This window comes from Schistocerca cancellata, chromosome 8 (assembly GCF_023864275.1).
Source record: "Schistocerca cancellata isolate TAMUIC-IGC-003103 chromosome 8, iqSchCanc2.1, whole genome shotgun sequence".
NCBI lineage: Eukaryota > Metazoa > Arthropoda > Insecta > Orthoptera > Acrididae > Schistocerca > Schistocerca cancellata.
In genome coordinates this window covers 114,158,350-114,184,907 of record NC_064633.1, presented here as the reverse complement: position 1 = coordinate 114,184,907, position 26,558 = coordinate 114,158,350, and positions in this window count along the sequence as shown.

The window sequence follows — 26,558 nt, the reverse complement described above, 5'->3', positions numbered from 1 at the left end:
CGGAAGGTTTTGGCGTTGTATAAAGCATGTCAGGAATCAAAACATGATAGTGACAATGCAGGTGCCTGTGCACCCCATTTCTCCAACCGAACCAAAACATGTCGCTACAACCAATTTAATGGGACCCCTAGGGCGCACAGGTAGAGGACAGAGTTACATCCTGGTAGTAGTTGAGCTGACATCCAAGCATGTCACTTTAACCTCCTCTGAAAAAGACAATAGTACAGACCGTGTCCAGAGCCTTCTGTAAAGGTTTCCTCACGCATGTAGGCCGTGCAGATAGATTTGTCACCGACAATGCACGCCAGTTCCGGTTAGAGAATTGGAAAGCATTTTTTCCTTATTTATTTATTTATTTTGTTTTTGAGTCACCAGTCTTTTGACTGGTTTGATGCGGCCCTCCACCTATTCCTCTCCTGTGCTAACCTCTTCATCTCAGAGTAGGACTTGCAACCTACGTTCTCAATTATTTGGTGGGTGTGTCCCAATCTCTGTCTTCCTCTACATTTTTTGGGCTCTGCAGCTCCTTCTAGTACCATCGAAGTCATTCCCTGAAGTCTTAACAGATGTCCTATACTCCTGTCCCTTCTCCTTGTCAGTGTTTTCCACATGTTCCTTTCCTCTCCTGCGCAGAATCTCCTCATTCCTTGCCTTATCAATCCACCTAATTTTCATCATTCGGTAGCACCACATCTCAAATTCCTCGATTCTCTTCTGTTCCGGTTTTCCCACAGTCCATGTTTCACCACCACACAATGCTGTGCCCCAAACGTACATTCTCAGAAATTTCCTCCTCAAATGAAGGCCTATTTTAGATGCTAATAGACTTCTCTTGGCCAGGAATACCCTTTTTACCAGGGCTAGTCTGCTTTTGATGTCCTCCTTGGTCCGTCTGTCACTGGGTGTTTTGCTGCCTAGGTAGCAGCATTCCTTAACTTCATCTACTTCATGATCATCAATTCTCGCTGTTCTCATTTCTGCTACTTCTCATTACTTTCTTCTTTCTTGCATTTACTCTAAGTCCGTATTCTGTACTCATTAGACTGTTCGTTCCATTCAACAGATAACATTATTCTTCCACTCAGTATAGTAATGTCATCAACCAATCATTTCATTGATATCCCTTCACCTTGAATTTTAATCCCACTCCTGAACCGTGTTTTTTTCTTTTTTTTTTTGTCATTGCTTCTTCGATGTACAGATTGCACAGTAGAGGCGAAAGACTACATCCCTTTCTTACACTCTTTTTAAATCGAGCAATTCGTTCCTGCTCGTCCAGTCTTATTATTCCTTCTTGTCTCTTGTATGTATTGTATATTACCCGTCTCCCCTATATCTTACCCCTATTTTTCTCAGAATTTCAAATATCTTGCACCATTTTACAGATGGTATATTGCCTGATCCATACATTCTACACACCAATGTCAATACTCGTTTTGTTACCACTTCTCCCAATGATTTTAGAAATTCTGATGGAAAGTTATCTATCCCTTCTGCCTTATCTGATCTTAAGTCCTCCAAAGCTCTCTTAAATTCTGATTCTATCCCCTATCTGTTCTAAATCGACTGGCGTTTCTTCTTCTATCACATCAGACAAATCTTTCGCCTAATAGATGCCTACAACGTTTTCTTTCAACCTCTTCACACTCTCCTCTACATTTAACAGTGCAATTCCCGTTGTACTCTTAATTTTACAACCATTTAATTTCACCGACTGTTGCCTTTTCGATTTCTTCATATTTTTCTGCAACCATTTCGTCTTAACTTCCCTGCAGTTCCTATTTATTTAATCTCTCAGCGACTTGTATTTCTATGTCACTGAATTTCCCTGAACGTTCTTTTACTTTCTTCTTTCATCTATTTCTTCTGTTACCCATGATTTCTTCGCAGTTACCTTCTTTGGACCTACGATTTTCTTTCCTACTTCTGTGATTGCCATTTTTTGAGACTTCCAGTCCTCTTCAACTGTACTGCGTACTGAGCTATTCCTTATTTCTGCATCTTTTGATTTAGAGAACTTCAAGCGAGTCTTGTCATTCCTTAACACTTGCATATTCCACTTCCTTGAGTGTTGATTGTTCCTGACTAATCCCTTAAAACCTAGGCTACTCTTCATCATTACTAAATTGTGAACTGAGTCTATTTCTACTCCTGGATATGCCTTACAATCCTGTATCTGACTTCGGAATGTCTGTCTGACTATGGTGTATTCTAACTGAAATCTTTCCGTATCACCTGGCCTTTTCCAAGCATATCTCCTCCTCCTGTTATTCTTCAACAGAGTATTCGCTTTAGTAGCTGAAATTTGTGACAGAACTCAATTTGCCTTTCCCCTCTCTCATTCCTTGTCCCAAGCCCATATCCTCCTGTAACCCTTCCCTCTATCCCCTCCCTTACAACTGCACACCAAACCCCCATGATTACTAAATTTTCATCTACCTTTACGAACTGTATTACCTTTTCAAAATCCTCAAATACCTTTTCTATTTTTTCATCTTCAGCTTGTGACGTCGGCATGTACACCAGAACTATCGTTGTCGATGTTGGTTTTCTGTCGATTCTGCTAAGAACAACCCTATCACTGAACTGTTCACAGTAAAACGCTCTCTGCCCTACCTTCCTGTTTATATCGCCCTGTACTCATCTGACCAGAAATTCTCGTTTTCTTTCCATTTCACTTCCGTGACACATTCTATATCTAGATTGAGCCTTTGCATTTCCCTTTTTCAGATTTTCTAGCTTCCCTGCCACGTTAAAGCTTCTGAAATTCCACACCCCGACTCGTAGAACGTTATCCTTTCGTTGGTTATTCAATCTTCTTCTCATGGCCACCTCCCTCTTGGCAGTTCCCTCCCAGGGATCCGAATGGTATTCCGTATTATTTTGCCAATGGAAAGATCATCATGAAACTTTTTTAATTATAGGCCACGTGTCTTGTGGATACACGTTATGTGTGTTTAATGCAGTGGTTTCCATTGCCTTCTGCGTCCTCGTGCCACTGATCATTGCTAATTCTTCCACATTTTAGTAGTAGATTCCCACCCCGAGGACGTGTTCATGCATACATACGACATCCCCAATTGTCCCCTACAGAAAGAATAAGGAAAAGCCTGGGAAACCTTTGCCGCATATCCTGCACGAAACGATACGCTACTTGGGATGTTTTTGTACGCGACATCAGGACGTGATAAGAAAGTTGCCAAGTGGAGTCACTAAGATGACACGAGTGAGTGAGCTCAAGAATAGGCAATCCTGAGATTTTATTCGTGAATTCATGGCCTTGAAAGTGAGAACGCCACTTCGACACAAGCAAGTTATTGACCTGGCACTCAGGAGTCTGCTTGAGGTGGGACTGAAGAGGAAAGAGATATGAGATGGAAATATACATGTAGGAGAATCCTGCACTGGTCAAAAGGTGTTGGTTTAAAGTTTCCACCTGTGTAACAAGTAGGAGCAGTTGTGCCACAAATTGTACCCTGTCTACAAGGGACCTTTCTGAATCCGCAGGATCGCTTACGTGAACACACTGGCACCAGAAACCTTGATATCAAGGAAATCTCTGGCTATTCACCACACCTGTCATATGAAACCATTTATAGAATAGGGCTTTCTAGTATTTCAGTTAGGCTACAATCAATTTATATATAGATCTTCAGGGGACTAGCAAATTAGAGAGAGTGTATTGTGATCTACATTATTCGTTTGTAGTATTCCTGAAATTGATATATTTGTAGTAGTCATTTATTAGCTTCTGGTAAGACTCCTTGAGGAACGTGGTTAAACGAGTAGTGTAGTTGTTAGACCGTCGTATATACACATCCACTGCCCGCTTGAAAATCAAAGTCAGGATTTATAGAAATTCGTCATAAGCGACAGCTCTTCATATTAACTGATACATCTCTATGACACGGTAACTTCTGCACGTTGAATGAACTGAGTCCAGGGTCCAACGTGCCTTTATCTTTGTGACAAATGGCATTATGTCTTTGGACTGCACTGTTGTTGTCTATTATCACGCTCCAAGAAGAATGTCAGTCAAGAGACCACTGTATTGTTGTTGTTGTCTTCAGTCCTGAGACTGTTTCGATGCAGCTCTCCATGATACTCTATCCTGTGCAAGCTTCTTCATCTCCCAGTAGCTGCTGCAACCTACATCCTTCTGAATCTGCTTAGTGTATTCATCTCTTGGTCTCCCTCTACGATTTTTACCCTCCACAATGCTAAATTTGTGATCCTTTGATGCCTCAGAACATGTCCTACCAACCGGTCCCTTCTTCTTGTCAAGTTGTGCCACAAACTCCTCTTCTCCCCAATTCTATTCAATACTTCTTCATTAGTTATGTGATCTACCCATCTAATCTTCAGCATTCTTCTGTAGCACCACATTTCGAAAGCTTCTATTCTCTTCTTGTCCAAACTGTTTATCGTCCATGTTTCACTTACATACATTGCTACACTTCATACAAATACTTTCAGAAAAGACTTCCTGACACTTAAATCTATATTCGATGTTAACAAATTTCTCTTCTTCAGAAACGCTTTCCTTGCCATTGCCAGTCTACATTTTACATCCTCTCTACTTCGACCATCATCAGTTATTTTGTCCCCCAAATAGCAAAACTCCTTTACTACTTTAAGTGTCTAATTTCCTAATCTAATTCCCTCAGCATCGACTACATTCCATTATCCTCGTTTTGCTTTTGTTGATGTTCATCTTATATGCTCCTTTCAAGACACTGTCCATTCCGTTCAACTGCTCTTCCAAGTTCTTTGCTGTCTCTGACAGAATTACAATGTCATCGGCGAACCTTAAAGTTTTTATTTCTTCTCCATGGATTTTAATACCTACTCCGAATGTTTCTTATGTTTCCTTTACTTATTGCTCAATATACAGATTCAATAACATCGGGTAGAGGCTACAACCCTGTCTCACTCCCTTCCCAACCGCTGCTTCCCTTTCATGTCCCTCGACTCTCATAACTGCCATCTGCTTTCTGTGCAAATTGTAAATATCCTTTCGCTCCGTGTATTTTACCCCTGCCACCTTCAGAATTTGAATGAGAGTATTCCAGTCAACATTGTCAAAAGCTTTCTCTAAGTCTACAAATTCTAGAAACGTAGCATTGCCTTTCCTTAATCTTTCTTCTAAGTCGTAGAGTCAGTATTGCCTCACGTGTTCCAATATTTCTACGGAATCCAAACTGATCTTCCCCTAGGTCGGCTTCTACCAGTTTTTCCATTCATCTATAAAGAATTCGCGTTAGTATTTTGCAGCTGTGACTTATTAAACTGATAGTTCGGTAATTTTCACATCTGTCAACACCTGCATTGTTTGGGATTGGAATTATTATATTCTTCTTGAAGTCTGAGGGTATTTCGCCTGTCTCATACATCTTGCTCACCAGATGGTAGAGTTTTGTCAGGACTGGCCCTCCCAAGGCTGTTAGTAGTTCTACCGGAATGTTGTCTACTCCTGGGGCCTTGTTTCGACTCAGGTCTTTCAGTGTTCTGTCAAACTCTTCACGCAGTATCGTATCTTCCATTTCATCTTCATCTACATCCTCGTCCATTTCCACAATATTGTCCTCAAGTACAACGCCCTTGTATACAGGGTGCTACAAAGAGGTACGGCCAAACTATCAGGAAACATTCCTCACACACAAATAAAGAAAAGATGTTATGTGGACATGCGTCCGGAAACGCTTAAATTCCATGTTAGAGCTCATTTTAGTTTCGTCAGTATGTACTGTACTTACTCGATTCACCGCCAGTTGGCCCAATTGAAGGAAGGTAATGTTATCTTCGGTGCTTGTGTTGACATGCGACTCATTGCTGTACAGTACTAGCATCAAGCACAGCAGTACGTAGCATCAACAGGTTAGTGTTCATCACGAACGTGGTTTTGCAGTCAGTGCAATGTTTACAAATGCGGAGTTGGCAGATGCCCATTTGATGTATGGATTAGCACAGGGCAATAGCCGTGGCGCGGTACGTTTGTAGCGAGACAGATTGCCAGAACAAAGGTGTCCCGACAGGAAGACGTTCAAAGCAATTGATCGGCGTCTTAGGGAGCACGGAACATTCCAGCCTATGACTCGCGACTGGGGAAGACCTAGAACGACGAGGACACCTGCAATGGACGAGGCAATTCTTCGTGCAGTTGACGATAACCGTAATGTCAGCGTCAGAGTAGTTGCTGCTGTACAAGGTAACGTTGACCACGTCACTGTATGGAGAGTGCTACGGGAGAAGCAGTTGTTTCCGTACCATGTACAGCGTGTCGGGCACTATCAGCAGCTGATTGGCCTCCACGGGTACACTTCTGCGAATGGTTCATCCGACAATGTGTCAATCTTCATTTCAGTGCAAATGTTCTCTTTACGGATGAGGCTTCATTCCAACGTGATCAAATTGTAAATTTTCACAATCAACATGTGTGGACTGACGAAAATCCGCATGTAATTGTGCAATCACGTCATCAACACAGATTTTCTGTGAACGTTTGGGCAGGCATTGTTGATGTCTTGATTGGGCCCCATGTTCTTCCACCTACGCTCAATGGAGCACGTTATCATGATTTCATACGGGATACTCTACCTGTGCTGCTAGAACATGTGCCTTTACAAGTACGACACAACATGTGGTTCATGCACGATGGAGCTCCTGCACATTTCAGTCGAAGTGTTCGTACGCTTCTCAACAACAGATTCGGTGACCGATGGATTGGTAGAGGTGGACCAATTCCATGGCCACCACTCTCTCCTGACCTCAACCCTCTTGACTTTCATTTACGGGGGCATTTGAAAGCTCTTGTCTACGCAATCCCGGTACCAAATGTAGAGACTCTTCGTGTTCGTATTGTGGACGGCTGTGATACAATACGCCATTCTCCAGGGCTGCATCAGCGCATCAGGGATTCCATGCGACGGAGGGTGGATGCATGTGTCCTCGCTAACGGAGGACATTTTGAACGTTTCCTGTAACAAAGTGTTTGAAGTCACGCTGGTACGTTCTGTTGCTGTGTGTTTCCATTCCATGATTAATGTGATTTGAAGAGAAGTAATAAAATGAGCTCTAACATGGAAAGTAAGCGTTTCCGGACACATGTCCACATAACATATTTTCTTTCTTTGTGTGTGAGGAATGTTTCCTGAAAGTTTGGCCGTACCTTTTTGTAACACCCTGTAGATCCTCTATATACTCCTTCCAACTTTCTGCTTTCCCTTCTTTGCTTAGAACTGCGTTTCCATCTGAGCTCTTGATATTCATGTAAGTGGTTCTCTTTTTTCCAAAGGTCTCTTTAATTTTCCTGTAGGCAGTATCTATCTTACTCCTAGTGAGATAAGCCTCTACAGCCTTACATTTGTCCTCTAGCCATCCCTGCTTAGCCATTTTGCACTTTCTGTCGATCCCATTTTTGAGACGTTTGTATTCCTTTTTGCCTGCTTCATTTACTGCCTTTTTATATTTTCTCCTTTCATCAATTAAATTCAATATTTTTCTGTTACCCAAGGATTTCTACCAGCCCTTGTCTTTTTACCTACTTGATCCTCTGCTGTCTTCACTACTTCATCCCTCAGAGCTACCCATTCTTTTTCTACTGTATGTCTTTCCCCCATTCGTGACAATTGTTCCCTTATGCTCTCCCTGAAACTCTGTACAACCTCTGGTTTAGTCAGTTTATCCAGGTCCTATCTTCTTAAATTCCCACCTTTTTGCAGTTTCTTCAGTTTTAATCTACAGTTCATAACCAATAGATTGTGGTCAGAATCCACCCGCCTCTGGAAATGTCTTACAATTTAAAACCTGGTTCCTAAATCTCTGTCTTACCATTATATAATCTCATACCTTCCAGTATCTCCAGTATTCTTCCATGCATACAACCTTCTTTCATGATTCTTGAACCAAGTGTTAGCTATGATTAAGTTATGCTCTGTGCAAAATTCTTCCAGCCGGCTTCCTCTTTCATTTCTTACCCCCAATCCATATTCACCTACTGTGTTTCCTTATCTCCCTTTTCCTACCCTAGAATTCCAGTCACCCATTACTTTTAAATTTTCGTCTCCCTTCACTACCTGAATAATGTCTTTTATCTCATCATATATTTCATCAATTTCTTCATCATCTGCAGAGCTAGTTGACATATAAACTTGTACTACAGTAGTAGGCGTGGGCTTCGTGTCTATCTTGGCCACAATAATGCGTTGACTATGCTGTTTGTAGTAGCTTACCAGCACTCCCATTTTTTTATTCATTATTAAACCTACTCCTGCATTACCCCTATTTGAATTTGTATTTATAACACTGTATTCACCCGACCAAAAGTCTTGTCCCTCCTGCCACCGAACTTCACTAATTCCCGCAATATCGAACTTTAACCTATCCATTTCCCTTTTTAAATTTTCTAACCTACCTGCCCGATTAAGGGATCTGACATTCCATTCTCCGATCTGTAGAACGCCAGTTTTCTTTCTCCTGTTAACGACGTCCTATTGAGTAGTCCCCGACTGGAGATCCGAATGGGGGACTATTTTACCTCCGGAATATTTTATCCAAGACGACGCCATCATCATTTAACCAAACAGTAAAGCTTCATGCCATCGGGAAAAATTATGGCTGTAATTTCCCCTTGCCTTCAGCCGTTCGCAGAACCAGCACAGCAAGGCTCTTTTGCAGCACAGCACAGCAAGGCCAGATCAGTCAATCATCCAGTCTGTTGCCCCTGCAACTACTGAAAAGGCTGCTGACCCTCTTCAGAAACCATACGTTTGTCTGGCCTCCATTGTGGTAGCACCTACGGTACGGCCATCTGTATCGCTGAGGCACGAAAGCCTCCCCACCAACGGCAAGGTCCATGGTTCATGGGGGGACGACTGTATTATGAAAATCAAATTCAGCTGTATAGTTCTGCTAGTACTCTCTTCCATAAGATGACTGTGGCCTGAGACAGTTTTTATGTCCCTTTTCCTTCTTACGCACTTTTCAAGAGGTGTATGTACGTTTCTTTCCACTGTTTAGCGATGACGAGATTGTGGCCAAGCCACTGCGCACGTTTGTCTCGATTTTCAATGTGTTATTAGTGGTATTACTGCTCACACACTAGGTACGTCTCCGGAAGTAAGACTGATTTCAGATGTGCCGCATGGGAGTGTCGTAGGACCGTTGCTATCTACAATATATATAAATGATCTTGTGGATAACATTGGAAGTTCACTGAGGCTTTTTTCGGATGATGCTGCAGCATATCAACAGGTTGTAACAATGGAAAATTGTACTGAAATGCAGGAGGATCTGCAACGAATTGACGCATGGTGCAAGGAATGGCAATTGGATCTCAATGTAGACAAGTGTAATGTGCTGCGATTACATAGAAAGAAAGATCCTTTATCATTTAGCTAGAATATAGCAGGTTAGCAACTGGAAGCAGTTAATTCCATAAATTATCTGGGAGTAGGCATTAGCAGTGGTTTAAAATGGAATGACCATATAAAATTAATCGTCTGTAAAGCAAATGCCAGACTGAGATTTATTGGAAGAATCCTAAGGAAATGCAGTTCGAAAATAAAGGAAGTAGGTTACAGTGCATTTGTTCGCCCGCTGCTTGAATACTGCTCACCGGTGTGGGATCCATACCAGACAGGGCTGGTAGAAGAGATAGAGAAGATTCAACGAGAGCAGTGCGTTTCGTTACAGGATCATTTAGTAATCGCGAAAGCGTTGAGAGATGGTAGATTTACTCCAGTGGAAGACCCTGCACGAGAAACGCTCAGTAGCTCGGTACGGGCTTCTGTTGCAGTTTCGAGAACATACTTTCACCGAGGTGTCAAGCAGTATATTGCTCCCTCCTACGTACATCCCGCGAAGAGACCATGAGGATAAAATCTGAGAGATTAGAGCTCACACAGAGGTATACCGACAATCTTTCTTCCCACGAACAATACGAGACTGGAATAGAAGGGAGAACCATTTACTCAAGGTACCCTCCGCCTCACACTGTCAAGTGGCTTGCGGAATATGGATGTAGATGTAGATGCACGTGGAGACGCTTTCTGGGACTTTGGGACGTCGTCAGTCATGCGATGAAGCCATTCTCGAGGTCTTTGTGTTTTGCTGTCACCTAAAGAGCGCCTAAAGCCTATCGCCTTATGAGGAAGAGCACGTGCAGTGCGAGTCACGATGGCTTGGCGTACCTCAGGTTCTGGAAAAGGTGGCAGCAACCATCAGGGGACCGTTAGTAAGGACGATGACTGACCACATTGGAGAACTAAATTTACCTTTTTGTATTTTTTTACAAGGGCAATTCAACAAGAGGATATTTGAAGGCGTTCATGAAACATGTGGAACAGCAAACAAGTGGGAACTAATGTCGTTTGCAAGTTTCAGATGTGGGAATGCAGAACCAGGGGTCAAGAGACAGAGCATTCATGTAAACGAATGGGAGCGTGGTTACAGACTACTTTGAAACGTCCCCTTAGAACAATTTATACGAGACTGTGCTTAAACTGACACACAATATTTTTAGCGCAACGCAATCTGACTATCAAAGATCTCTGCAAAAGAATGGCCCTGAGTAACATTAAACTATACCTTTCACAAATCACTTACCTCACAAAAATCTTCGTTACTGGAACTACTGCAATACAGCGAGCGCCACTGCCAGCTAAATAAAAGATTCAAACTACTGAAGGCACTAACTACTGATAGGGATAGTTAGCAAATGAAAGATTTTAATAGAGAACAAACACTGTATTTACCTTAATATCATCAAAAGTCATAATATATGTAGCAGTTCATGACAAATTACAAAACTTCGCCATCTCTCTCCCCACATCCACCACTGCTGGCGGCTCACCTCCAACTGTGCAACGCTACGCGCTGTTCACATCCAGCTGCCGCTGCCTAACACTACAATGGCAGACAACAATGCAAACTAGCCACAGGCTGCACCAGCACAGCCAGTGATTTTAATACAGAGCGCTACGTGGCATTACCAATATAAAAATCTAAACAGCCTACTTACAACTTTAGCATTGGGTGACAATGCCGCCGGAAGAACAAAGAACAGAAATAGTATACACAGTGCAGTCATACATAATCTAAGAGTAGAGAGGGCTTAAAGTTGACGAGCGTAGAGTAAAGATAATAAGTAAACACTAAATTTTATGTGGGAATAAGCATGTTGGGTGAAGAGTGGACGCAATGCCGTCTAACATAGGGGTAATGTATGACGGGAAATGGTAATAACACAAGATTCATACACAGACCAGAGAACTTAACACGATCTATTTAGGACAAATATGAATGGTAAGAATGAAATGTCTACTCTACACCATTACACATACTTCTTATTTTCATTTCTTTCTATTTATTGAGCCCACACAAGTAATTAAATAGGGGCTTTCAAGGTATTGATTCATAAAATTTATTTTTGTGTTGTTCTCCTAGACATAAAGAACTTTGTATGCAGATCGTTGTAAAACATTGGCAGTGAAACGTACTACGAGGACTGTGCAAATTTTGAGAGTAGTCAAACCCACCATTGAGGCATCCAGTGGGGCATCACGAGCCACCACCCTGCGGCTGACAACGAACTGGTGGCGGAGCGAAGGAGAATGCTGGAGGCGATGAGGCTCAGACACCTTCCCAGTGGAGGGTTTCTCGCCAGTGCCGAATGAGTGCCAAGACAGCTGTTGGTCTACTAGCTGCCTCAGCGGCCTAGTGCAAGTGACAGTGGAGGGGGAGTGAAGCCACATGCCATGGCAGCCGTAAACCAGCAAACCATTGGTGGCTGCGAATGGATGTGACCCTCAGGAAAGGTCGGTCTGCCATCGATGCCACTTCACTTAGTCGACAGCCTGGTGGACGGGCTGGATGCCGAGTAAGTGACACCCGACAGCAAATACCCACATTCGCATTGGAAATGAAATGTGGAATCAAAGTCGACGCTTCTTAATTGCAAAAATAGGCACATTTGATATTTGTCGATTGCAGCGGCACCTACCACGAATGGAAAACTATGGTTTTTGTACACCGTACTTATTTTTGTGTACAGAATCCGAATATACATTAAAATGGAGAAGGTTAACATTTGAAAATACACCCACGTAGGAAGGGTGGATAGAAAGTGGCCATTTGTGGTACAGACAAATTTCCTCTTTATTAATACTAACTTTTCGCCTACAACATTTTTTTTTCGAACGATGTGATGCTTTCGAGATATTTAGTTCTCTCAAGTTTGTATAAACACCCCGTATACATCAGTGTTGCAGCTTGCATCTGAGTAGTGGGAATAGTTAAAAGAAGAGTCATGTAAGCAGACAAAATGGTGTCAAGAAAGCTGTTCGCAGCAAAGAATCATAACACTACATTACGAAGTGGAAGGAATATATATCATGGAACATAGCTGATCCACCCTCCAGTGCAGTGAAACCTCAAGAAATAATCCAAAAAATTAATGGATCAGGTTTTCAAATACGGTTGAAAATAAATTATAATATAACTAAGATAACATCAAAATGAAAAATTAAAAATGCGCATTAACAGTGTAATCATAGAACCAGTTGACGAGTTTTTAGTGTTTGGAACATTTGAAGACAACGATTGCATAACCAGCAAAAGAAGTAAACGGACTAGTAACGATGGCGTGGACTAATTTGGTGAAGGAACGGTATTCTTTAAAATGACTTTACCGATGTTAAGATACGAGTATTTTGATATCAGTGTGTATCGGTTGTTTGGCTCACAGTGGTGCCACATGGACATTCACTACGAAAATCTTACAAACTTGGTTTTCTCAGCGAGCAGCAAAGACTAGCAGACATGGAGACAAGCAGATGAGCATCAGAACGAACTGCAGACAGTATTGTGATAGAACTGTTGAGTGGTACTTAAGATAAGTAAATAAATTAGGGAAATTAGAAAATAAATGAAAAACTTAGTTTAGTTTAGAAGAATTACACACTGGCAAACAACGGACAAAGCAGCAGTGGGAACGGCCGGCGCTTGCAAGTCAGCATAGCACGTTCAGGAGAAGCTGTCGATTCAGCCGTCAGGACATCGCCCGACCGGCTCACGTGTTTCGCAGTTGTCGCATGTGAGCGAAGGTCCTCGCCTACATTCCAAGAGCCAATGACCGACGTTAAGAAGATTCTTCGAGAAGCTTTTCAACGTGACAGAAGAGGCAATGACCGTTTACTGGAGAGTAAACTGAAGTGAATACATACGCGAGACGCAGTGGGCCCGACAGACGAAGGAAGAGAAGAAGAGTAGCAGTAGTTTTCAGTCAGTTTCGGTGCTGAAGACCGTTATGCAAGAAGAGACTACATCATACACAGACGTACCAAGTTCGCCGCTGTAATGGAATAGCAAGCAGCAGCCTCGGCGCCAGAAGACAGAAGTTAAAAGGTATTTGAAGACGGATTTTTACGTACCCGGGTGACTCGTGAGGACGGGAAGGAGACGGGCTCACATCAGCAGTCACCTGTGAGCTGGGATGAAGATCTGACAGCCGAAGACTGGCAAGCGGGAGTCCGTTGTTCGAGTCCGGGACACTGGCCTTCCCCCGCCGCGCCGCTCCGCTGGCCGACGCACAACACACGCGGTCGCTTAGAGAAGTGAAACACTGGGACGCCACATCCAAGGTATCACCGTCCGATGCACGACTTCGCTCTCAATAATTAAACGGGCCACAGCACGACGCGCGTCTCCAGTCAACTGGGCGAGACGGCGACACGAGATAGCACACCGCCAGGCATAATCACACGCCACCGCTGCCGCAGCAGAAGGCTTCGCAAACGACACAGCTGCCGCTCTCCGAGCCAGAACATCGAGTAAGGAAACAGTTATACAAAACTTTCAATAAAAGTTATCATATGTACAAATGCTGTTTCATTCTACCTCATACTCGAGCCAAGGAAGACCCCACCCTGCCCCCATGTTGTTAAGAAAGAAAAATTAATTGATTTAGTATTTTCACCCTGACATAATGCTTTAGAATCAAATGCCCTTTGCAGTAATGCTCATCCTGACAATTGACTAGCATAAAAAGAGAAAATCCAGTTACATTTAGTGACAGAATTGTTACAGAACTGTAGTAACAATGAAGTACAAATGGCAGAAGACGTAGCAAGGCGAAAGGATGACATGAATTCCCATTCTCAATTGCACGAGACTAGAAGAGAGATGATTACTTAGTGGAAGGAAAACGTATAGGAGCAACATTAAATGTCGAAATGGATTGACGCTCATCTGTCGATATTTCTTTCATTGTTACAAACATGTTAGGTTATCAACCTCATCGCGGTACCTGCATACAGCAAAACACAACATAAAACTGTCAGAAATGTGTACAATACATTCAATTATATCTTAATAAGATGGTGTTACGCAGCTCATAAGTATTTGAGGAACGTCATGATTTACCGCCAAGAGCTGCTGATAAAATTTCTTCATTGGCAAACCACTTTCATTTATCAACTGAAGACATAAAGTCTGAAAATGAGTCCGTGATCACATTTTTGCCACTTTATTTTACACGTTCGTCTTGATCACATAATTTTTTACATTTCACTATGACTGGTTTCGGCTGCTGTCATCATCAGGTCATAAAATATTCTGATGTAGTATCAACGTCAGACTAAACATGTAGGTATATAACAAGTGCTCCACTAGCAGTCCACGTACTATCACGAGATTCATAAAAATACTTACGACATTTTAGATATAAAATGAATAACCATGTGACAACACTGACGATTTTATGTATTTTATTAGAAGGCGCCATCGATCTGACATCCTGTAGTAAGATGATGTAAATGTTTTTATGAACCTGATCATGGACTGTAGACCAAAACTGATTGTTCAATAAAGAAATTTTATCAGCAGTTATTGGCTGTAAATCTTGACGTTCTTCAGGCATTAAATTAATCTCAGTCTTTTTCTGTGCCTTTATTTGCTGTAAACAAATGTCTTGAAGATGACTGATAAAGTAAACCGGTTTTAACAATGAGATAAATATAGATAGCTCTGCGTCATTCACTTGCTAAAATATCTAACAATTTTGGCTATCACCTGCAAAAATGTTTACATAATGGATAGTTGAACACTGAATTACATAAATTATGTAATTTGTAGCTACAATCGATTCAGTCGTGGTCTAAATGGATACTCCATGTGTAAATAAAAGCAATTTATATGCGCTTTAATTAAATGGCGGCATCTGGCACGCATAATACCTTAATTTCATTGATTTAAAGTGGAATATTCGACTACATTAATTTAATTAGTCTCTATTACAATTTGTCACAATTACGTGCACAATTAATAAAAAAATGTGGCAACTGCAAATTTACTGTCTGCACTGCATATCATAATAAATTCTTCACCATATAAATGACCAGTAAATCGATTGCCGAAGGTGAAGATGCAAAGTATATATAAACTGCGATAAATTTCCACCGGCACCGCACGGGAATTTTTCCAAGTATGAGTTCATTAGTTAGGTACTCAATGAGAAGACATTTTGTATAGAAGCAGTATGTTGTGAGTAGCTGGTTGCCCTTGGCCGTTATTAACGCTCCATTCTTTAGAAAATTTAGCCTATTGTTTCATGTTATTTTTCTCCTATCACTCGATATGGCAAAGCAGAATTGGCAGGTATGGTCTCAGTTGTGGGAAAGACACATCTAAACTTTTTGTGTCATTCATGCAACTGATAAAGTTACAAAAATCCCTACTTTTGTCCTCATAATTTCTTGCCTTCACATCCTGGAAAGATGATCACAGCACATTGTTCCTGTACACTAAATGTTTCCACATCGCACAGCATATTGAAATGTTTACTAATTTAATCTTTTCATTGTACCATAGACTAGGTGTCCTATCTTAGGGAAAATACAGACATTTTCTAGTAAACTTTTTATCTTACTTTAGAGCCTCAAGTCTGTTAAATAGTGTCATTATCGATTTCGACTTGTTAGCAAATAACAAATGGCTAGACGAAAAATACAAAGGTGAGGAAGATTGAGTGACGAGGGGAAAGATAGATGCTGCTTGTAGGAAACTGGCAGAGATCTTTGGAAGAAAGACTAGCCGTTGCACGGATATCAAGAGCTCAGATGGCAAGCCGGTAGCAAGCAATGAAGAAAAAGCTGAGAGGCGGTGAGAATATACAGAAGGGCCATATAAGTGAACTGAACTTAATAGCAGTGTTATAGAATGGGAACGAGAAGTAGATGAAGATGAGACAGCAGTTACGATGCTGCGAGAAGATTTTTACAGAGAGCTGAAAGACCTAAGTCGAAACAAGGTCTCTGGAGTAAACAGTATTCCCTCAGAATCATTGTGACCCTTGGGAAAACCAGCCGTGACAAAATTATTCACCTGGTGTGCAAGATATATGAGACAGGCGAAACACCCTCGAGTTTCAAGAATAATGTAACAATTTCATTTCTAAGGAAGGCAACTACGAATATTACACTAGCCAACAATTTTTTCTGATATTGGCATGAAAACAGCTAATCTGTACGTTTTCGGGTGTGCTAAAAACTAAAATGTTAATCAAAATACAGAATTAGCTCTCGTTTTGAAGCTATGATAACTTTGCTTTATTGCGTATATAACCCTAAGCTAACTTTCCATCCCTAAACTAACTTTCCATCACGTGTCAGGGTGGTGTTTGAAAACTCATCTTTGTACAGTCTGCGTATCTGAGAGACCAACGAAAATCTCGTCTTTTATTTTCGCCTCACTAAGACGTGGAAATTCTTCGAGCAAAAAGAGAAATGTTTCTCCAGTTTTGTCCATGGCCCTAACAAAGTTTTCCATTAGGCCCAATTTTATTTGAAGAGCAGGTAGACCTGTTTTTTAAAATCGACAAGTGCTTCGTGCGTAGCACAGTGAGATCCTGATTGACGCTTAGGCCTATCTTTCCTTTTGTAATGAAGTGCTTTGATGCGTCTATCCCGGAGGCGCAGGAAGCACAAAATGTGGTGTAGCCGTAAGGTAACCCAAGTAATATGTCAATGTCTTTCAGACCCACGGAAATCTGCCATTTAAACTTGTCATAGCTCAATCGAGATAATAATTATCCATGTTATGTTTATTTTATGTAAGGCGTATAACCACTACGAATGAATGGTAACAGGTTACCAATATGCAGTAGCACGCACTTCAGACTTATTTTGGAGGAGTCGATTGACATCTTCCACTGATCACTTTTACAGTCAATGCCCATAGTTCCCATTATGCCCTGTATGTCACTACAAAATAGCAAGTTCTTTTCACTTTCGAAAAATGTAAGGAATGGCATGGCGTTTACGGAACGCAGTTTAAGTTACCGCCTTATCGAAACTATTTCGTTGTTGTAGTTATGACGCCAACAGTTCAGTTTTACCTTTCGGCAGTTCTAGGTATCTCACTAGGTCATTAATTTCACGCCGTGTTATTTTGTGAATCTCTGTGCACTTTCCGTTATACTCAAAATCACGATCTTTCGAGAAAACAGATTTTGAAGGTGAGGGCGCAGCACTAGTTTCACTACCGCCCTCGTTACTATCACAGTGAAGTGAGATAGGAGCAGCCTTGTCTCCGTGAGACACAGCTCCAATAGCCGACGGTATTTAGGGTATCTAAAGAATGACTTATTCTTCTTGGAAATACACTACTGGCCATCAAAATTGCTACACCAAGAAGAAATGCAGATGATAAACGGGTATTAATTGGACAAATATAATATACTAGAACTGACGCGTGATTACATTTTCACGTAGTTTGGGTACATAGATCCTGAGAAATCAGTACTCATAACAACCAGCTCTGGCCGTAATAACGGCCTTGATACGCCTGGGCATTGAGTCAGAGCTTGCATGGCGTGTACAGGTACAGCTGCCCATGCAGCTTCAACACGATACCACAGTTCATCAAGAGTAGTGACTGGCGTATTGTCACGAGGCAATTGCTCGGCCACCATTGACCAGACGTTTTCAATTGGCGAGAGATCTGGAGAATGTGCTAGTCAGGGCAGCAATCGAACATTTTCTGTATCCAGAAAGGCCCGTACAGGACCTGCAACATGCGGTCGTGCATTATCCTGCTAAAATTTAGGGTTTCGCTGGGATCGAATGAAAGGTAGAGTCATGGGTAGTAACACATCTCAAATGTAACGTCCATTGTTCAAAGTTCCGTCAATGCGAACAAGAGGTGACCGAGACGTGTAAGCAACGGCACCCCATAACATCACGCCCGGTGATACGCCAGTATGGCGATGGCGAATACACGCTTCCAATGTGCGTTCACCGCGATGTCGCCAAACACGGATGAGACCATCATCATGCTGTAAACAGAATCTAGATTCATCCGAAAAAATGACGTTTTGCCATTCGTGCACCCAGGTTCGTCGTTGAGTACACCATCGCATGCGCTCCTATCTGTGATTCAGCGTCAAGGGTAACCGCATCTATGGTCTCCTAGCTGATAATAGTCCATGCTGCTGCAAACGCCGTCGAAATGTTCGTGCAGATGGTTGTTGTCTTGCAAACGTTCCCATCTGTTGTCTCAGGGATCGAGACGTGGCTGCACGATTCGTTACAGCCATGCGGATAAGATGCCTCTCATCTCGACTGCTAGTGATACGAGGCCGCTGGGATACAGCACGGCGCTCCGTGTTACCCTCCTGAACTCACCGATTCCATATTATACTAACAGTCATTGGATCTCGACCAACGCGAGCAGTAATGTCGCGATACGATAAACCGCAAACGCGATACGCTATAATCCGACCTTTATAAAAGTCGGAAACGTGATGGTACGCATTTCTCCTCCTTACACAAGGCATCACAACAATGTTTCACCAGGCAACGTCGGTCTCCTGCTCTTTGTGTACGAGAAATCGGTTGGAAACTTTCCTCATGTCAGGACGTTGTAGGTGTCGTCACCGGCGCCAACCTTGTGTGAATGCTCTGAAAGCTAATCACTTGCATATCACAGCATCTTCTTCCTGTCGGTTAAATTTCGCGTCTGTAGCACGTCGTCGTGTAGCAGTTTTAATGGACAGTAGTGTATCATGTGTTAATGGAGCTGTCATACAAAATTAAGAATCGTTCACGTGGTCTGAAAGTCCTCGTCAGATCATGGGAGTAGTAAAGCCCATAGAAGATCTTTTATGATTGAACCGCGAATGAAGACGCGAGGCTTGCCCTGGTCCCCGATTTCACAGCCAAAGTACAGTCTGTACGCCTTGCTAATGTATGACGTTATCAGCATATTTTGCGATTTCGATGTAGCCTCTCGGAAAATGTAGCAAAAATTGTCACCTCTGTTTAAGCATTTGCGAGGCATATTGAATCACAGGAATTATGATGATCACACGCACTAACTACACCTCAGTAACACAGTCTTCCAGCACACGAACACAACTTGTAACACTGAAACTACACTTAAATGAAGCATGCTCCATCCCTCCCTTCCTCTTCTCTTTCGCCTCGTATCTACCAGCCCGGGCTAAATATAACGGCAGAATACGCACAACTATTGCTCCTGAAACGTCATCAGTCTGTCTGCCATCAGAGGGGTTTCGAAGCCTGTCTGGGGAGGGAGAGACAATGGATGCTAGTAAAACATAATTAGATATACGCCCTTCTAACTTGGAAACGAGACCTCATTCGAGTTTTCGTTGCCGTTTTCCTTATCAGCGTGGACGATGTAGTAAACAAACGTTTATATCACCCTAGTTAAATTTTCACAATTGGATAGTGTTATCGAACTATCAGGTTAATAAGTCTTGGCTGCAATATATTGCCGAAATTATCTACAAAAGAATGGAAAAACCGGTAGATGCAGCTCTTGTGGAAGATGAATGGGGAAATGTAGGAGTTCGAGGGACAATACTCGCTCTACCGCCTACTTCTACGATAGGTTCAAGAAAGGCAAAACTAACTTTATACGTTTTGTAAATTTAACGAAAGATTTTGACAATGTTGACTGGAATACAATGTTTGAAATTATGAACTTAGCAGCCGTAAAAAACAGGAAGCAAAAGGTTATTTACAACTTCTGCAGAAGCCAGACTCTAGTGATATGAGTCGAAGGACACGAAGAGGAAGCAGTGGTATGAAAAGGAGTGGGGCAGGGCTGTAGCCTGTCCCCGATGTTATTTAACCTGTAAAGTTAACAAGAAGTAAAGAAAACCAAGGAGAAGTTTGGAGAGGAATTTAAGGTTCAGGGGGAAGAAATAAAAACTTGAAGTTTGCGAATGACACTGTATTCCTCCCACAGACAGCAACGGACTTGGAGCAGTAGTTGAAAGAAATAGACGTCTTGATAATAGGTTAAAAGATGAACATGAGCAACAGTAAAACAAGGATAATTGTATGTAGTCGAATTAAATCAAGTTAGGAAAAGATACACGAAAAATGTCGCTGTTTGGGCAGCAAAGTAACTGATGTTGGCACGAGTAGAGAGGATATAAAATGCAGACAGACTATTGCGGACTGGCTGTTGCAGTCTGCCTATAGCAAAAACAGTATTTCTGAAAAAGAGAAATTTGGTAACTAATAATATAAATTTAAATGTTAGGAAGAGTTTTCTGAAATTACGAGTATTTGTCTGGAGTAGAGCCTCGTACAAAAGTAAAACGAAAGCGTTCAGACAAGAAGAGAGGAGAAACATTTGAAATGCGAATAACTAATGAGGAATTACGGAGCAGAATAAGAGGAAAAAATAAATTTACGGTGCAACTTTACTTAATGATAGAACAGGTTGACAGCTGACATGCTGATTTACGGAAAAATTGTCTTTTTTGTAAGGTGGCGAGCGTTTGCTGCAAAAACTGTAAAGTGTTACCAAGAATGAATAGAGTAAGAAGGTTCAGAGGAATGTAGGTAGCTGACTTTTGAAGCAATCGTCGCTTTTGTAATGGGGGAAGCGTGCAGGGAAAGAATTACAGAGGGAGAGCAAGAGACGAGCCAAGTAAATAATTTCTATTAGTTGTAGGTTGCAGTGGTTATTTGAAGAGATCTGCACGGCTTAGAGTAGTATGGCGAGCTGCATGAAACAATTAGTGGGCTTAACACCACAACAATAACAACTCTTTCCTTACAAAGTAACAGTGCCTCGTGCTTCAACTGCTGATTTTTGTTGATAATTAAGATTAGTTTCAACTCATTGAGGTACATACAAAATAGCGTAATGCAAGAAGGTAAATTGACAGAATATGCTGTTAAGTGGCTTCCTCGGTGTACAGTATCAGAGATAGTTAGAGAAAACATCCAAGTAACTAAGGCTTAGATTCTCCACCCTAATACTAAACCTGGGATAGGTCATGAACTATGGTGGGGAACATGGAACATGCTCAATAAATTTTACGGGCAGCTAAGAGCTGCTACAAAACGGCCCTCGGAAAACGGCACACGAGCAGCAGCGTACTGCAGGAGCTAGCAGACGGCGTTTTTGCATTCCAAGAATACGGCGCTGGCGCCTTTAATTCGGGGATCTTTCGCAGAGGTCGCGGAGAAATTTATGCTGACGCTATCAGCGGTTGGGGCGGAGATAGCGCTGACGTACGGCGTGCGGCCGTGGCACTCCATTACAACTTGTAATGGCGCCGGGCATCCGGATAGCCGGTGGACGCAGCCCAGGGGCCCAACGCAGCTCTCCAGAAAAGCCTGTGGAGGCCACCGTACCCACCCAGAGTGAGGCATTCCCTACGAACCAGAAGCTGCTCCAATAGAGACCATTTGCTGGCCACGGCAGCTGCTTTATTTACTGTAACTGGCCAGTTTCCATCCAACTGTCAGCAGAAACTGCGAGTAGTCTGCAAATTTCGTTATAATCTGGAGAATGATGAACCTACACATCGTGACTACTGCTGTCCGCGAGTCTGAACACCGCCCGGTGGAATTTCGAGCGTGAGACGCGGTAAGGAAAGTTGTAAGGTGGCAGTACATTGCGTCTACACAGGTAATACACTCCTGGAAATGGAAAAAAGATCACATTGACACCGGTGTGTCAGACCCACCATACTTGCTCCGGACACTGCGAGAGGGCTGTACAAACAATGATCACACGCACGGCACAGCGGACACACCAGGAACCGCGGTGTTGGCCGTCGAATGGCGCTAGCTGCGCAGCATTTGTGCACCGCCGCCGTCAGTGTCAGCCAGTTTGCCGTGGCATACGGAGCTCCATCGCAGTCTTTAACACTGGTAGCATGCCGCGACAGCGTGGACGTGAACCGTATGTGCAGGTGACGGACTTTGAGCGAGAGCGTATAGTGGGCATGCGGGAGGCCGGGTGGACGTACCGCCGAATTGCTCAACACGTGGGGCGTGAGGTCTCCACAGTACATCGATGTTGTCGCCAGTGGTCGGCGGAAGGTGCACGTGCCCGTCGACCTGGGACCGGACCGCAGCGACGCACGGATGCACGCCAAGACCGTAGGATCCTACGCAGTGCCGTAGGGGACCGCACCGCCACTTCCCAGCAAATTAGGGACACTGTTGCTCCTGGGGTATCGGCGAGGACCATTCGCAACCGTCTCCATGAAGCTGGGCTACGGTCCCGCACACCGTTAGGCTGTCTTCCGCTCACGCCCCAACATCGTGCAGCCCGCCTCCAGTGGTGTCGCGACAGGCGTGAATGGAGGGACGAATGGAGACGTGTCGTCTTCAGCGATGAGAGTCGCTTCTGCCTTGGTGCCAATGATGGTCGTATGCGTGTTTGGCGCCGTGCAGGTGAGCGCCACAATCAGGACTGCATACGACCGAGGCACACAGGGCCAACACCCGGCATCATGGTGTGGGGAGCGATCTCCTACACTGGCCGTACACCACTGGTGATCGTTGAGGGGACACTGAATAGTGCACGGTACATCCAAACCGTCATCGAACCCATCGTTCTACCATTCCTAGACCGGCAAGGGAACTTGCTGTTCCAACAGGACAATGCACGTCCGCATGTATCCCGTGCCACCCAACGTGCTCTAGAAGGTGTAAGTCAACTACCCTGGCCAGCAAGATCTCCGGATCTGTCCCCCATTGAGCATGTTTGGGACTGGATGAAGCGTCGTCTCACGCGGTCTGCACGTCCAGCACGAACGCTGGTCCAACTGAGGCGCCAGGTGGAAATGGCATGGCAAGCCGTTCCACAGGACTACATCCAGCATCTCTACGATCGTCTCCATGGGAGAATAGCAGCCTGCATTGCTGCGAAAGGTGGATATACACTGTACTAGTGCCGACATTGTGCATGCTCTGTTGCCTGTGTCTATGTGCCTGTGGTTCTGTCAGTGTGATCATGTGATGTATCTGACCCCAGGAATGTGTCAATAAAGTTTCCCCTTCCTGGGACAATGAATTCACGGTGTTCTTATTTCAATTTCCAGGAGTGTATTATACCAGTCCATTTTCGCATTTTGTTCTCTATGAGATCGCAACTGGCGACGGGTGATCGCATAATTGATCATTTCTTTTTTTGATACTGGCTAGCACCACGCGATAACTTGTTTCTGTGGTGGCACATGTCTGGCAATTCATTCGAGCGGGGTTCTGACAGCAGGAAGTGGTCATAGCTGGGCGTTACTGAGGTGGCGGCAATAAGCACAAAGACGGTTTCCAAAAGTACATGTGTCATGAAACTAAAATGGTGAACATGAACACAAATTAAATTTTCATGAGAATTTTTAGTCGGAAAAATTAAGTGGACCTCTGAAAAAAATTAGTCTTTCAAAGTCACGTGGAGTACATGCTACTTAATCAGGAAAATATAGGCAAATGCTAACTTGAAAACAGAAAAAAATTATACTTAGCGCCGTAATACAGGCTTAACGAAGTAGAAAACAACGTTGAAAACAAGAAAACATGTAAGAGCAGTAAGCGCACAGCACCATCGCTCAGGAACAATAAGACCCAGTAGGCTAACACATGGTACTATTACTGTGTCGTGTGATAAGAACAAACCAACCACTTCGTCAAATTTTGTATTATGTAATATAATGATCACATGATACCATTAAAAATCCAGTGATATTCCAGTGTCACGTAATAAAGAGCATAAAAACTAAGCAACAGCCAAAATAATGCCAATGTCACATCCATATCAGAAGTTCGAGAATAAACATAGTGTAACCAATTAATACACCAATGCTAAGGTCACTTCTAATGATGTCATACAGAAACTGTAATTATTCATATTATTACAACATGTGTGATCCTACTGTCAATCACTAACCAATTTTTTGAACTAATTTACAGTTAATCTCAACCAGGCATACACTCAATGCACTTACGTTATCCAACAGCGTTGGTATGAAAAATCTAACAAAGAATTCAACTAGCAGAATATATATATATATATATATATATATATATATATATATATATATATATATATATATATATATATATATATATACACTACTGGCCATTAAAATTGCTACACCAAGAAGAATTGCAAATGATAAACGGATATTCATTGGAGCTTTCGGCCAAGCACTCCTTGGCCATTGTCAAGTGTTATGACTGCCAATGGGCTTTTGGTGCGACCTTATACAGGGTGTTACAAAAAGGTACGGCCAAACTTTCAGGAAACATTCCTCAAACACAAAGAAAGAAAATCTGTTATGTGGACATGTGTCCGGAAAAACTTACTTTCCATATTAGAGCTCATTTTATTACTTCTCTTCAGATCACACAATGGCATCTCATACCACCACGCCGGGTGGTACGCCAGTATGGTGATGACGAATAAACGTTTCCAATGTGCGTTTATCGTGATGTCGCCAAACACGGATGTGACCATCATGCTGCTGTAAACAGAACCTGGAATTTATCCGAAAAATTACGTTTTGCCATTCGTGCACCCAGGTTCGTCGTTGAGTACACCATCGCAGGTGCTCATGTCTGTGATGGTGCGTCAAGGGTAACCGCAGCCATGGTCTCCGAGCTGACAGTCCATGCTGCCGCAAACGTTGTCGAACTGTTCGTGTAGATCGTTGTTGTATTGCATACGTCCCCATGTGTTGACTGAAGGATCGAGACGTGGCTGCACCATCCGTTACAGCCATGCGAATAAGATGCCTGTCATCTCGACCGCTAGTGATACGTTGCCATTGGGATCCAGCACGGCATTCCGTATTACCCTCCTGAAACCACCGATTTCATATTCTGCTATTGTATCTCGACCAACGTGAGCAGCAATGTCACGATACGATAAACCGCAATCGCTATAGGCTACAATCCGACCTTTATCAAAGTAGGAAACGTGATGGTACGCATTTCTCCTCCTCACACGAGGCATCACAACAACGTTTCACCAGGCAATGCCGGTCAACTGCTGTTTGTGTATGAGAAATCGGTTGGAAACTTTCCTCATGTCAGCACGTTGTAGGTATTGCCACCGGCGCCAACCTTGTGTGAATGCTCTGAAGAGCTAATGATTTGCATATCCCACCATCTTCTTCCTGTCGGTTAAATTTCGCGTCTGTAGCACGTCATCTTCGTGGCGTAGCAATTTTAATGGCCAGTAGTGTATATATGTACATGTATGCAAGTATGTATCCAAACAACCCTAACTGTGAAATTATTCCTACATCACAATAGTGATGATAGAGGGAGGGGTTAGAGATAGTAATATATGCTCTATCTCTCAATGACCTATTCCATGGTATATATATTAATTGATATTTGTATCATAAGTGACGATCTATTCTGTATAGCACCATCTGAAGTGATTTTAGGCTTGGTATCTTAAATGGTTACACTATGGTTACCCTTGATCTTCCGATATCAACTTGACTTTGGGATTGTTTTGGCTGTTGTTCATTTTTTATGCTTTTTGTTTTTAGTTATATGGCATCTTATATTGTTTCAAATTTGCATATCAATATACTTTTTTCGTTAATGTGCAATTCTCACTACATTGTTGGTTTCCTGTTACTATGTGACACTGGAACACTACTGTGTTTTTAACAGTATCATGTGATTATTATATACGTAATACTGTATGCAGTATGCAGTCCCTCATTTCGTTAAATTCTTTGTATCCTCGAACCTCCGAATTGTATTTGACATTCGAGTTGTTTTACTCCTACTAAACTGAATTAATTGTGATAGTTGGATTATTAGATATAATTTTTAAAATGAGATGTATATGTAGATTTTCGTGTGTTGTAGTTCTTACCAAGTGGCCGGTTTCTTTTGATCATGTGACATTACAGTGCTACGTGACATCAATAGCATCTTGTGACAACTGTATAATATTATATATGGCTGTCTCTAATTTCATTCATGGTGTATATCATAAAATGGTTGGTTTGTTTTTATCATGTGACAAAACAATATCATATGACATTATAATGTCGTGTGACTTAATAATATCATGTGACTATTACATTAAACCTCAATGTACTGAAAAAAAAAGAAAATTGTACTAAGGGCGAAAAATATTCTTATACAACTGTGTGTACTTTTATTGTAATTTCAGTGTTTGTGTTTCTCTATGAGACTGCACTATAGTGTATTTATATATTGTAGCTTGTTCTTTGACCTATGGTCTTTGATTTGGCT